Here is a 13,275-nt window from a genome sequence, read left to right as displayed (position 1 = left end):
CAGCCTCTGTCTGAAACTACTGTTCTTATGTTTTTGTGAATGGTCTCTTTTTCTCCCACACAATGCAAATGTCATCTGCATGTGTGAACATTTGCTGTATCCTTTATCTGTCAAGGATTTTTGCTATTATGTTTAAAGAAAAGGCTTTCATTTTCCATTTCTGTTTAGAGACATCTTTTGAAGATGAACAGAATGTGAAGCCAGCTTGATTTTTTAAAGGTCGTGCACAAGAGCAGGAAAGCAGATCGGGGGGAGTGTGGAAAGTATGATAATCACTAGAATAATGAGAACTTCTTTAGGATGTTGGAGTGGGAAGGAAACTAGACAGTCTAACCCCCTCATTCTGGAGATGAGGAAATGAAATGTTTGCTCTGGGTCACATTGCAATGTAGTGGTCAAGCTTATAGAAAACTGAGAACCAGGAGCACAAAACATAAGAAGAGAGATGGAAAAAAGTATTTTCCCCAAAGCATACCCTCCAACAAGAATTTGAGAGCAAACAGTTTATTTAGGAGGAAAGTGCAGAGAGCACTGGTAGGGGAATCAAAGTGTGGTCCCCAGACCAGCAGCATAGGCATTGACTAGGAGCTTCTTAGAAAGGTAGAATCTCAGGCCCCACCCCAGACCTGCTGAATCAGAATCTGCATTTTATTAAGCTTCCCAGGTAAGTCATAAGCACATGAAAGTTTGTGAAGAACAGCCTAAGTTACCCTCCTAAAGACACAGGAGCTGGAGTCTTTATTTTCCAGCTTCGCCCCACCCCCACCCCCGCCCCCATCCTTCATTGACTAAGGGCTGCTCTGGGGAGCACTAACTCCCTAGCACTTTTGCTGACTACAGGGCAAGAGCTCTCCCTCAGGAGGCAGTGAGACCCTGTCAGCTTGCTCTGTGTACTGGAATGGTGAGTGCTGAGCACATTCAGGCAAGGCACAGAAAGCCATGATACTTAAACTGTGCTGAATAGAGTCTTTGCATTTTAGGAGTTGCCAACTTTTTCCAGGTTCTCTTCCTCTTCTTTGCTCTTGGTCCCTACTCTTGGGATCAGTCTCACCTTGGGGAATTGGACTGTCCCATTTAGCACCTGGAACCTCAAGCCAACCTTTCCCCTGTTGGTCCCTGTGCTTCCAGTGGCCCCAGCTCAGCAGACAGACAAGCATTAGCTGTACAACCTAGGAGTCACCTAATGTGTGTGGAGCGCAGCACTTTGAACAAAAGCCATGTATATGGAGTCCACGTTTTTCACTTCCCCAGATTTGCCGCGCCCCACCTTCATCCCAGGCACCGCTCAGTGGAGACCCCTGCATTCCAACACCGCTACTTGTCAATATGCTGGACTATAGTGATTGTTTTCAAATACTGAACCAGGCTTGCATCCTAGAATAAATCCCACTTGGTCATGGTGTGTAATTCGTTTTATATATTGCTGAATTCTATTTGCTAATATTTTGTTAAGGATTTTTACAACTATATTTTTGAGAGATATTGGTCAGTAGTTCTCTTTCTTTTTACTTTCTTTCTTTGTCTGGTTTTGATGTCAGGTTCATAAAGTGAATCAGGAAGTATTCCCTCTATATTCTGGAAGAGGTTGTATAGATTTCAATGTTTTTCTAGAATTCTTCAGTGAAACCATCTGAGTGCTGGAGACTTTTTTAATAGGTTTCCAAATTATATATTCAATTATAAAAATAGTTTTAGAGCTGCTCAACTTAGATATTTCGTACGGGGTGAGTTGTGGTAGTTTCTGGCGTTTGAGGAATTGGTCCTGTTTGTCTCAGAGAAGGTGGTTCACCAAAGATAGAGATTGAGCTAACGTCTGATCAGGTGCTTTGACGCTATGTGGCAGAGTCCCCGCATCGCTTCTTAGCCCCTGAAGTTGACCTTCCTTTGCCTCTAGTTTCCAGTCAGGTGTCTTCAGTCTCCTGCCCTCAGCATTCCCTTGCTTGCTAAGCTGGCTCTCAAGGAATTCCTTCTCTAACAGTGGTTCTCAAAATTCTCTGGCCCTACCCACATGTGCTAGGTCAGGAACTGTGGGGTGGGGCAATAATCTGTGTTTGAACAAAAATTGCATGTGATTCTGTTGCACACTAATGTTTAAGAATCCCTGGGATGGAGCTGTCATCGCAGTCTTTCCCAAGCATGTCTTCAGTTTAACAGGGGCCCTTTGTCATCATTAAGGATTTAGTGACACAGGAGAAAGAGCCACAGCCTCGGGTCCAGAGAGATGTGTTTGTGTCTGAGCTGGACTCTCCTCTTGCTGGTGTTGATCTTGAATATGTCACTCAGCTGATTTGTGTCATTAGGTTTTCTTGTTTTTATAAAAGGGGGATGCTCTCCCTACTTCATAAGATTGTAATTTGATAACAAATGTAATCATGATAAACACTATTTACTGAGGGTCCTTTAATCCTCACAACCCTGAAAGTAATAATTCCTTTTTAGAGTTGAGAACTCAAGCCCAGATAATGTAATAAATACTCCTAACATGCTCCACGGCCCTGTGAAGTGGGGAACTATTATAATGGCTATTTCATAGATGAGGAAACTGAAGCAACTTACCCAAGACCATACAAGGAAGTCATAAAGCCAGGATTCAAATCCAGTAGTCTGGCTGTTGTCTCAGCTAGGCTGAGAAGTTGACCAATGGGGTCAGGATTGCACAATTAGGAAATAGGAGAGATGGGAGTTTACACAGATCTTTCTAACTCTAAAGGCCATGCTTCTTCTAGTCTAAGCCACTTCGTTCGTTCGTTCGTTCGTTCATTATTCACTCATTTAGTGCCTATTCATGAGTGCCTACTGTGTCCCAGGGACTGTTCTAGGCATTGGATACATGAAATGGTGAGTGAAACAGAAGGAGTCTGTGACTTTATAGAATTCGTAGTTTAGCAGATAACATAGGAAAGTGTGATAGAAACACACATTGTTCTAATAAGGATGAAACAGACTGATAAATACGGATAGAAACATGCTGATGGCTGTGGGCAGCTCCTCAGATTATATCCTACAGTTGACCATCTACTAGACTGAAGGTCAATCTTGATTTGTGTACATGTTTTTTAAACAATCACAAACTTACAGAAAAGTTGGAAGTACCCATACAAAGAACTTATTTTTCCCTGAAATATTTGAGAGTAAGTTGCCAACCCGATGGTCCCAAATACTTTAGTGTGAATTTCCTATAAATAAGACATTTTCCTGTTGAACCAGAATACACTGTCAAAGTGAGGAAGTTAACGTAAACACTTTATTACCACTAATCCTCAGACTCATTTATGTTTCACCAGTTGTCCTAACGATGCTTTGTGTTAGATACAGTGATTATCTCTCTTTCGTCTCCTGCTGTCTGAAAGGAGTCTTCAGTCTTTTTTTTTTTTTTTTTCCCCATGACCTTACCACTTTTGAAGGCTACAGGGCAGTTATTTTGTAGAAGGACCCTCGATTTGGGTGTTGTCTGACATCTCCTCATAACTAGTAGAGTTTATGCATCTTTAGCAGGAATGTCACAAAATGATGCTGCGTTCTTTGTGCATTATCAGGTAATGCCCATTTTTAATCTGTCCCATTTTTGATGATGTTCAATTTAGTCATTTGATTAAAGTGCTGCTTGCAGGCTTTCCTCCAGAAAATTTCCCCTTTGTAATTTATAAGCATTTTGTGTGGAGGTACTTTAACACTATCTAAATATCTTATTCTTTATTAAGCTTTCAATTTATACATTAACTTATTTATATCTCTGTGGACTCATGGTTTCCTATTTTATTCAATGGGCTATACTCTCTTATTATCATTATTTATTTTGATGCTCAAATTGTCCTCAGTTGGGCCAGAAGAAATCCCCTCAAGCTGGCTTCTGTGTTGTTGTTGTTGTTGTTGTTGAGATATCTGTTTTATTCTTTTATAATTCTTCATTCTCCAATACAAACAGATGTTCCAGGCTCATCTTGTATTTTTTCTTTCCTCAGCCCTAGAACTAGGCATTTCTTGAAGGAAGCCTTGTTCCTTTTAGTGGGAAACAAAGAGCGTGCAACAACATTTCATAAAACAGCCTAAAAATGTTCTTCCTGGCAGTTCCACACTTTGTAAAGAGCCCTATGCTTTCTGCTTAATAATATACTGCCTTAAATTTTAGAATCATTTAATACAAGCATGTCTTTTCTCTCCAAGTAGATTATTTAATTAATTTAACACATTATTTTATATGCCTAGTATTGACCAGACACTGGGCTAAGCATAAGCTAAGACCCCTGTTCTTAGGGAGCTCTCAGTTTGGTAGGGAACACAGACGGATAAATCAGAGTGTAATGTGATAAGGGCATATCAAAAGATATTATACACAGGGGCCTCTGGGTGGCTCAGTCAGTTAAGCGACTGCCTTCGGCTCGGGTCATGATCCCAGAGTCCTGGGATTGAGCCCAGTGTCAGGCTCCCTGCTCGGCAGGGGGCCTGCTTCTCCTTCTCTCTCTGCTGATTCCATTGCTAGTACTCTCCTGCTCTCTTGTTCTGTCAAATGAATAAATAAAATCTTAAAAAAAAAAAGATACAATACACAGTGCCATGGGAACACAGAAAAGGGAAGATCTCCTCTGCATGGCCATGCTCCAAAAGTCTTCACTGCTTTGGCAATCAAGCAGCAGGACCTAAGCATCCTAAGCAAGGGAGAATGCTTCTGGGACTCTAACAATTGACTAGATATGGAGAATCAGGCTATGTTTCGGAGCTGGGAAGCACAGCGAAGTTGCTTATTAAGAAGATTCTGGGGACGCCTGGGTGGCTCAGTTGTTAAGCGTCTGTCTTTGGCTCAGGTCATGATCCCAGGGTCCTGGGATCGAGCCCCACATCGGGCTCCCTGCTCAGCAGGAAGCCTGCTTCTCCCTCTCCCACTGCCCCTGCTTGTGTTCCCTCTCTCACTGTGTCTCTCTCTGTCAAATAAATAAATAAAATCTAAAAAAAAAAAAATGAAGAAGAAGATTCTGGTATGGCTTGCCTCTGCTCCTTCCTTGTGGACCATGGTCAAGATCTAAAGTCCCAAGATAGAACATTTACCTGATTAAGCTTAAGTCGTATGTCTGTTCGTGACCCTAGGGCTCAGGAAGAGCACAGGGAGGAGTGAAGTCTGTTTCTCTCAGTTTCAGTAGAGGTGAGACAGGTGCCTGGAATTAGCTTCTTTTTTTTTTTTTTTCTTTTGAAGATTCCACCATTTATCTGTCAGAGAGAGAGAGAGCACAAGCAGGGGGAGTGGCAGGCAGAGGGAGAAGCAGGCTCCCACTGAGCAAGGAGCCTGATGCAGGACTCCATCCCTGGGATCGTGACCTGAGCTAAAGGCAGATGCTTAACTGACTGAGCCACCCAGACGTCCTGGAATTACCTTCTCACTAAGATTAAACAGTTATTCTCCAGGGGCACCTGGGTGGCTCAGTCAGTTAAGTGTCCGGCTCTTGATTTTGACTCGGGGCTGTAAGATTGAGCCCCACATTGGGCTCTGTGCTCAGTGTGGAGTCTACTTGAGATTCTCTCTCTCTGCCCCTTTCTCCCACTTGTGTATGTGCACATGTACTCTCTCTCTCTCTCATAAATAAATCTTAAAAAAAAAACACCACAAACAGTTATTCTCCAAAAGGAAAGCAAGCTCTGATTAGGAATGGATAGTGGAAGCTAGAGAAATTTTAAAAATTACCAATGAGCCATACAAGAGCATTCAGGCATGTAGAAGACTATGGGGAAAGGCAAGTTCTCAGTAATGTTGTTGAACTGCTGGATCAAGCTTCACCTGAAAGCAACCGTTTGGAGATTTCCAGTTACATGAACAAATAAGTCTTTCCTTTGTCCCCTCCTATTCTCCCTCCCCCTCTTTTTGCTTTAAGACCCTTTGAGTTTGGTTATCTGTCATGTGTAACCAAAAGATTTCTGATACACTACCCAATGCTCTTACACAATTGCTGGCAGTTCTTTTTCTTTTATTTCCTATGAAAATATTCATTTCTTTACTTTTTCAATCTTTGAGTGACATAAGAGCTGCTCATTTTTAGCTCATATCAGGTGAGTGATCCAGCTCATAGTATCATACTTTTCCTTTAAGTCATTCTTCTCAGATAGGTGATATACTTGTATAATGATGTTGGATTGTACCCTTTGTAGCATCCTAATAAAACAAAGGAAACATTATATTGGAAATAGTTTTTTCTTACAGCAATTTTGAAATCAATTTTTCAGCCATGCAGCTGATTGTGCTAGAGATACAGAAACGTACACAGTCATCAGTGTGTCCTCAAATCAGGCACTGGGCCTCACCTCACATGCCCTACATGGGTGCTATTGGGTACACAAAGCAGTGTCAAACAGATCGAGGTCAGTTCTTGTCCCTATAAAAGACTAAGATAATAACCTAAGAAGAATGGGGACTTGAAACGCCTCCATTGAATGATGGATCTGCGTCCATTCCCCTTAAATCTGGGGAGGCTTGTGACAGCTTCGTACAATAAGGCACACACTTTGTGACTCTGTGATATTATGTGACTTCCAAGGCTTGGTCATAAAATGCCATGAGTTTCTGCCTGGTTCTCTTGGGGCTCTTTCTCGGGGCAGCCAGCTGCCCTGTAAAATCCAAGGGCCTTGAGAGTGCCATGCCCAAGAGGTATGTGGTAGGCCTCTGGTCAACATTCCTGGCTCAGCTCCCAGCTGATGGCTTTACCTGTCAATCATCTGCATGAGCCCTCTTGGATAACCAATCTGATCAAGCCTTGAGAAAGACAGAGCTCAGTTGACATCTTGCAAGTGCATGAGAGACCCCAAGCAAGAACTGGCCAGCCAAAGAGTTTTTATATTCCTGATACACAGTTGTTTTCATAATAAAATGGTTGTTGTAAGCCGCTGAGTTTGGGGGTAATTTGTTATGCAGTAATAGTAACCAGAACAGGGATCCAGAGTGGACACATTCTCTTCATTTGTAGTCCTGTCTCTAAAAGTTGTGGGTCTTAGAGCAAGGGTCCAAATGGAGGCCCACACACCATATGTCTAAATATTTAAGGCTATAAATCAAGTGAGCAAATCATTAAATAAAATATGTGCTATCATCTCATCTTAAACATAGACATTCATGATGACAAAATAGAGAGTTGGCAAAATGTAAAATATAGCCGAATTTAATTATTGTCATACATGTCTGTTCTGTGGTTGGGCTGGTGATGTTGGGGTGAGTAACTGTTCCATATTATATGGCCACTATGCACCACTGTTGTAAGTACTGCCTCAATTCCCAAGGTCTCCAGAGTCAGGCATTAGAACTAGAGGGGGGAAAAAAGATAGCATTCCTGGGAAATATCTTGGCATGCCATAGAATCTATAGCATACATAACCATCCCACAGGAAAGTTTGGTCAAGTGAGTTAATTTCTCATTTCACTTACCTGAGAAATTCTCCCACTCAGAATCTCAGACTCTCTAAAGCAGTGTTTATCGCTGATACTGAAAACAAAGAAACCTTTATTAAATTCAAACACAGCCCCCTTTTGATTGAGAACGTAAGGCAAGCAAGGTGGAGAGGCATTTTCCTAGGGCCTGGACAGTATTACCCATCAGATGGGCATTTAGGCTTAAGGATCATGCCATATCAGTGCTGTGGGCCTGATCCAAAGAGGCAGAATATCTCTTACATGTCCTAATATACATTTGGGTGAGTGCACTAGTGATACATGGAGCCCTTAAAGTGTGGGATCAGGGCAGAGGCCCCTTTTTCTGTAAGGGCATTGCTACTTCATTGTTCCATGACATAGGGACAGGTGTCTGGGAAACAACGGTGGTAATCTAATTATGTGGGATTTTATCCACCTCCGGCTCCCAAGCCCCAGCAATCGAGAACAATGTTGAGACTGCACACCTACTGTTTAGTGATTCATGTTCAGCCACTGCTTTCATTCATTCAGCCCCTACTACGTGGCAGATGCTCTTAGTCTAGGCACAGTAATGAGCAAGGCAGTCAGAGAGCTCACATTCCAGTGAGAAAAGACCAAGGATAAACACACAGATGAACTAAAAAGTAAGATAATTTGACATCAAAATAAATTCTATGAAGAAAATAAAACACAAAATGGGGTGAGGGCAGGCAGCTCTGGCTGTGGGGTCAGGAAGGAGAGCTCTGGGGCAGGGGACCATTGCGCTGAGACCCAGAATAAGAGTGGGAGGCAGTAATGCAAACATTGGGCAGATTAGCTAACTGGATTTCTTGATATTAGAGGGCTAAGAAAGGCCCCTTTTTAAACCTCAGTACCTGCTGAACTTAAGTACTTTCTTGGCCCACTTTCTTGGTATAGTCTGTAGAATAACAAATGTAAAATCTTTCATACTTATGGAACTTTCGCCACCTCAATGATTAATGCACAGAATATAGATGTAGAATATGTTGTGATTAGACCAAATCTAACCTGGAATCCAGAACATAACCTCCAAAATATATAGCTCTATTAGATTTTTTATATTAGCTTACTTTTCCGCTTCTTTCTCAAAAAGCAAAGTAATAGCAAATTAGGTCTCTGAGACTTCTGATTAATTGTCTATACCTGATTTTAATATGAAAGACAATTTAGCTAGGTAAGTTTTTAAAGAGCTAAATCTACTTAGAATGTGATTCTTTAGGTCTATATGTGTCATGAGATTTTTAATTAAAGATACTTGAAGTTGTAAATTCTTAGTCAGCCAGTGTATTTCATAGGCTGAAATAGAGCAAAATATTAATTTTTTTTCAAATTAAAAAAAGGAAATTTACCAGTTGGTTTTCAGAGAAAATATGCATGTATAATTTGAGATTTTGTTTTTTTTTGGCAAGTGGTAGATATTCATTCATATAATTGAATCAATCTAAGAATCTTTTTTTCAGTATTTTCTAATTATAAAGAATAATTACACTTTATTATTAGTAATCTTAGTAATATTTATAGTTGTGTGTGCCAAACAATATACAAGGTGATTTATATGCATGATTTCATATAATTGTCATGAGACCCTGCATGGATTGTTGTAGGTACTATTAATAATTCCTATTTTATATTTGAGAAAATAAACATCTTGCTACATGGTGGGAGATGGTGAAGCCAGGAACTGAACCTGACTTCAGAGTCAATTTAATGCTTGAGATTATGACAATAATTTTCCAGATATTTTGTACTATTTTATTTATTATTCTTTACAATATTGCCATGATTATATTCTTAATTTCATAATTAACTTGAAACTTATTTTATCCTTAAGAGTTTGTTTTTTTAAAAATAATTATAACTCCAGAAATTCAGCATATTTTATCAAAATTTTTTTGTAAAGTGAAACTTTATTCTAAAACATATCCAAAATTGCAGACAAAAGTATCACTGAAACAGGTAAATGTATATGTATAGAGAATGGTTAAACATAAAAAATGTAATTTTAGTCGTTTAAAGAAGTCTTCATCAATAAAGTCCAACTTAAAAATTTTTTGGTCTTAAAACAGTTTAAATTATATACATTAACTCTGGTGTAATTCCAAAAATGTTGTCAAAGTAAAATACAAAACTATATAAAAGCTGTGAATTCAAGCACAAAAACAACATACATATCTACATTTGATGATTCTGTGCAGATATACAGTACATCAAATTAACTGTAGTCTAGTTCAGAACAAATTGCACAACCAAGTAAAGAAAAATGTCCATAATAAATCATAGACAAATCAATGAAGATTTTTAAAAATGACTGTCAAAGGATTTATTTCTAAAATCTCCTATATGATCGGGCAACTGCCTCCTCTGCCTCTTTCCCTATCTCCAAAAACAATCAGGTTCTGAGGGCGCCTGGGTGGCTCAGTCAGTTAAGCATCTGCCTTTAGCTCTGGTCATGATCCCAGAGTCCTGGGATCAAGCCCTACATCAGGCTCCCTGCTTAGCGGGGAGTCTGCTTCTCCTTTTGCCCCTCCCCCTGCTCATGCTCTCTCTCTCTCTTAAAAAAATAAATAAAATCTTAAAAAAAATCAGATTCTGTCAAGTCTGATGTTTACCACTGCATCGCTTATTAGACAATGGGCATTTTAAGACCTTTTCATTAAAATTACTTTCCTGTGACATCTTTTTCTCATCAGTATGTCGTCTTCATTTTCTAAACATTTCAGGTATTAAAGTCTCATTACTACATCAGTGTATTTTTTATTAACATTTTTTTTTTAAGATTTTATTTATTTATTTGACAGAGAGAGACACAGCGAGAGAGGGAACCCAAGCAGGGTGGGTGGGAGAGGGAGAAGCAGGCTTCCTGCGAAGCAGGGAGCCTGATGCGGGGCTCGATCCCAGGACCCTGGGACCATGACCTGAGCCGAAGGCAGACGCTTAACACCTGAGCCACCCAGGCGCCCCCATCAGTGTATTTTTAAGGTAGCTTTCTTCCCTGACATGGACATTTAAAATTCTCTTCAAATGAATGAAAAAGAATAGACAATCTCCACAAGAACATGATGATGTCATAAAATATATTTTTATGCTTTAATACCTCAGTGCTTGAAATATTATTAGCAACTTCACCAGGTCAGAGTTTTGGAGCTTAGACACAGTAAAAGTTCAGAATGTCAAGGGGATAAAAGTCTTATACAGATATAGGCATTTTAAAAATTCTTGTTAAATATATGAATAGGCTTAACGCATCAAGCTGGGAACATATTTAATCACGTCACTTCTGGCTCTCATTACCTCTTAGGTGCTTCATCTGAGCGGGTGTTGTTTTTTTGCTTTTTGGTTTTTTTCCTAGAGGTTACACATATTCCTTATTAGGAACATATCTTCATCTTCCCATTTGGGGGGAGTCAAATTTTTATGTTTTGTTTCACTTAAACGTATTCATTCATTCACTTAAACATTTTCCTAGAAGAAAATATAGAGTAAAAGCTCTTTGTCTTGGCAATGATTTCTTGGTTAAGACACCAAAAGCACAGGCAACAAAAGCAAAATAATTAAGTGGGATTATATCAAATTAAAAAGCTTCTGCACAGCAAAGGAAACAATCAACAACACGGAAAAGTAACCTACAGAATGGGAGAAAATATTTTCAAACCATAGATCTGATAGGGGTTAATATCCAAAACATAAAAGGAATTTCTACCAAAAAAAAAATCTGAAAACCTGGTTAAAATGTGAGCAAAGTACCTGAAGAAGACATGCACATGGCCAACAGGTGCCCAACATCACTCACCATCAGGGAAATGCAAATCAAAACTCAATAAGCTATCACCTCACACCTGTTAGGATGTTACTTATTAAAACAACAACAACAAGAAAAGATAAAAAATTGCTGACGAGGATGTGGAGAAAAGGGAAACTTTGTACGCTACCGGTAAGAATGTAAATGGGTACACCATTATGGAAAATCATATTTAGGTTTCTCAGAAAATTAAAAATAAAACTACATATTGTCCAGTTATCCCAATTCTGGGTATTTATCCCAAGGAATTGACATCAGGATCCCAGAGAGATACCTGCATTCCTCCGTTCATTGCAGCATTATTCACAAGAGCCAAGATACGGAAACAACCTCAATGTCCACCCATAGATGAATAGATTTAAAAATGTTATTTGTATTACAATGGGAAATTATTTAGCCTTAAAAAAAAGGAAATATTGCTCTTTGCAACAACATAGATGGATCTGGAGGATATTATGCTAAGTGAAGTAAACCAGACACAGAAAAACAAATACTGCATGATTAGACTTATATGTGGAATCTAAAATAGTGAAACTGAGAGAAACAGAGGGTACAGTAGTGATAATCAGGGGTTGGGGTGAGGGGGAAATGGGGAAGTGATGTCCAAAGGGTAGGAAGTTTTGGTTGTGCAGGATAAGTCTAGAGATCTGATATACAGTATTGTGCCTACAGCTAATAATACTGTATTAGGGACTTAAATTTTTCTAAGAGGGTATATCTTCTGTTAAGTGTTTTTACCACATACATACACACAAATAATAATAATAAAGGGGCAGGAAGGGCATGTACTTATCTTCAAACTCATTGAGTTGTATATATTAAATATACAGCTTTTTACCTGTCAAGCTTACCTCAATAAAATGGTTGAAAACAAGGAAACAAAACATAAAAGCTTTAAAAATTTCAAGAACTTTACTGCTCTTTGATGTCAGTCATCCACTGGAAATATACTAATGCTCATATTTCTAGAGAGCCTCTATGCTCTCACACATATTCAGGGAGAGGGAGGTGACTTTGGCAAGGAGCGTGTGATACTCATTCTGTGCCCGGCAGACACGTCTGCCATTCTGGCCAGAGGTGCTCTCCTCATGCACTCTCTACCTGGCCTACCCCCACCCTTTAGTTTTAGCCTTTGGGTGGACATGTGAGTCGTTTGGGACACAGTAAGATCACCCCATTTTAATCAGCATACTCCCTAGTTAATTTTACTTTCCTACCTGTGAAGGAGGAAGTCTTACCTCATGGACATAAGCTATTAATTACTGTAAACAATCATTAAATACTCAAGTTTCAGAAATATGATTGTGATTTAATTATTTTCCTTAAGAACATACTATTTTAATTTTTGAAAGCCATACAATGAATTAATCAGTTGTAACTAGGTATAATTGCCTCACACCAACAGTGCCCCTTCCCCCCATATCAGGGGTTGAAGTAACTGAATGAATGAATGAACGGATGAAAAATATTGTATTGGCAAGTTTTGATGAAGTAACTGAATGAATGAATGAACGGATGAAAAATATTGTATTGGCAAGTTTTGATGAATGAGATTCACAGAAAAAAAGTTCATAGATGAAATGAGCATGCATCTAAAATTTAAATTATTTATAGATTTAAATTATATTTACAGATTTTTGTGAGTCTTAGAAACCTGAATACATTTACTACAAATCGTATTTAGGAACTGTTGATTGAAGAAGTGAATGTGGCTTGTTATAAGACAATCAGGTCCTACTTCATTCATGTAAAGGACCAATAATTAAAGATGAGTGGGCATGCTCTTTCCCTCTTCTGATCTCCCCTATTGTTTCAAAACATTGAGAAGTATTTGACTAAAAGTGTTACTACACTTTCAGAAAATTCCATTAGAACTAATATATAAAATATTAATAGACATTTCAGTGTTGTAATATGCTATTAAAAAGCAGAGTGAACTTCAAGGATCATATGCCTACCTGATAGTGCATGCCTAACATTTATCAGGAGAAAACAGATCACATTTAAGAAAAACAAAATGTAATCAGCTGGTTGTTTCACTCTCATTTTCTACCAATCACAGAACGCT

General features: G+C 39.1%; 1 long non-coding RNA gene across 1 annotated transcript; it reads right to left on the bottom strand.

The window, feature by feature from the left end:
• Positions 1 to 186: 186 nt before the first annotated feature.
• On the bottom strand, positions 187 to 12,867 carry LOC115944814 (uncharacterized). Its single transcript, XR_014147103.1, has 2 exons — positions 7,403 to 12,867; positions 187 to 6,139 (listed from the first exon to the last, which is right to left on the bottom strand). It is a non-coding gene; the product is annotated as an uncharacterized LOC115944814 (long non-coding RNA).
• Between the last annotated feature and the right edge of the window lie 408 nt (positions 12,868 to 13,275).

Source organism: Leptonychotes weddellii, chromosome 7 (assembly GCF_054177405.1).
Source record: "Leptonychotes weddellii isolate Sample4059 chromosome 7, ASM5417740v2, whole genome shotgun sequence".
In the NCBI taxonomy this organism is placed as follows: domain Eukaryota; kingdom Metazoa; phylum Chordata; class Mammalia; order Carnivora; family Phocidae; genus Leptonychotes; species Leptonychotes weddellii.
Note: the sequence above shows the minus strand (reverse complement) of the source record. Positions and strands in the feature narration are given on the sequence as shown.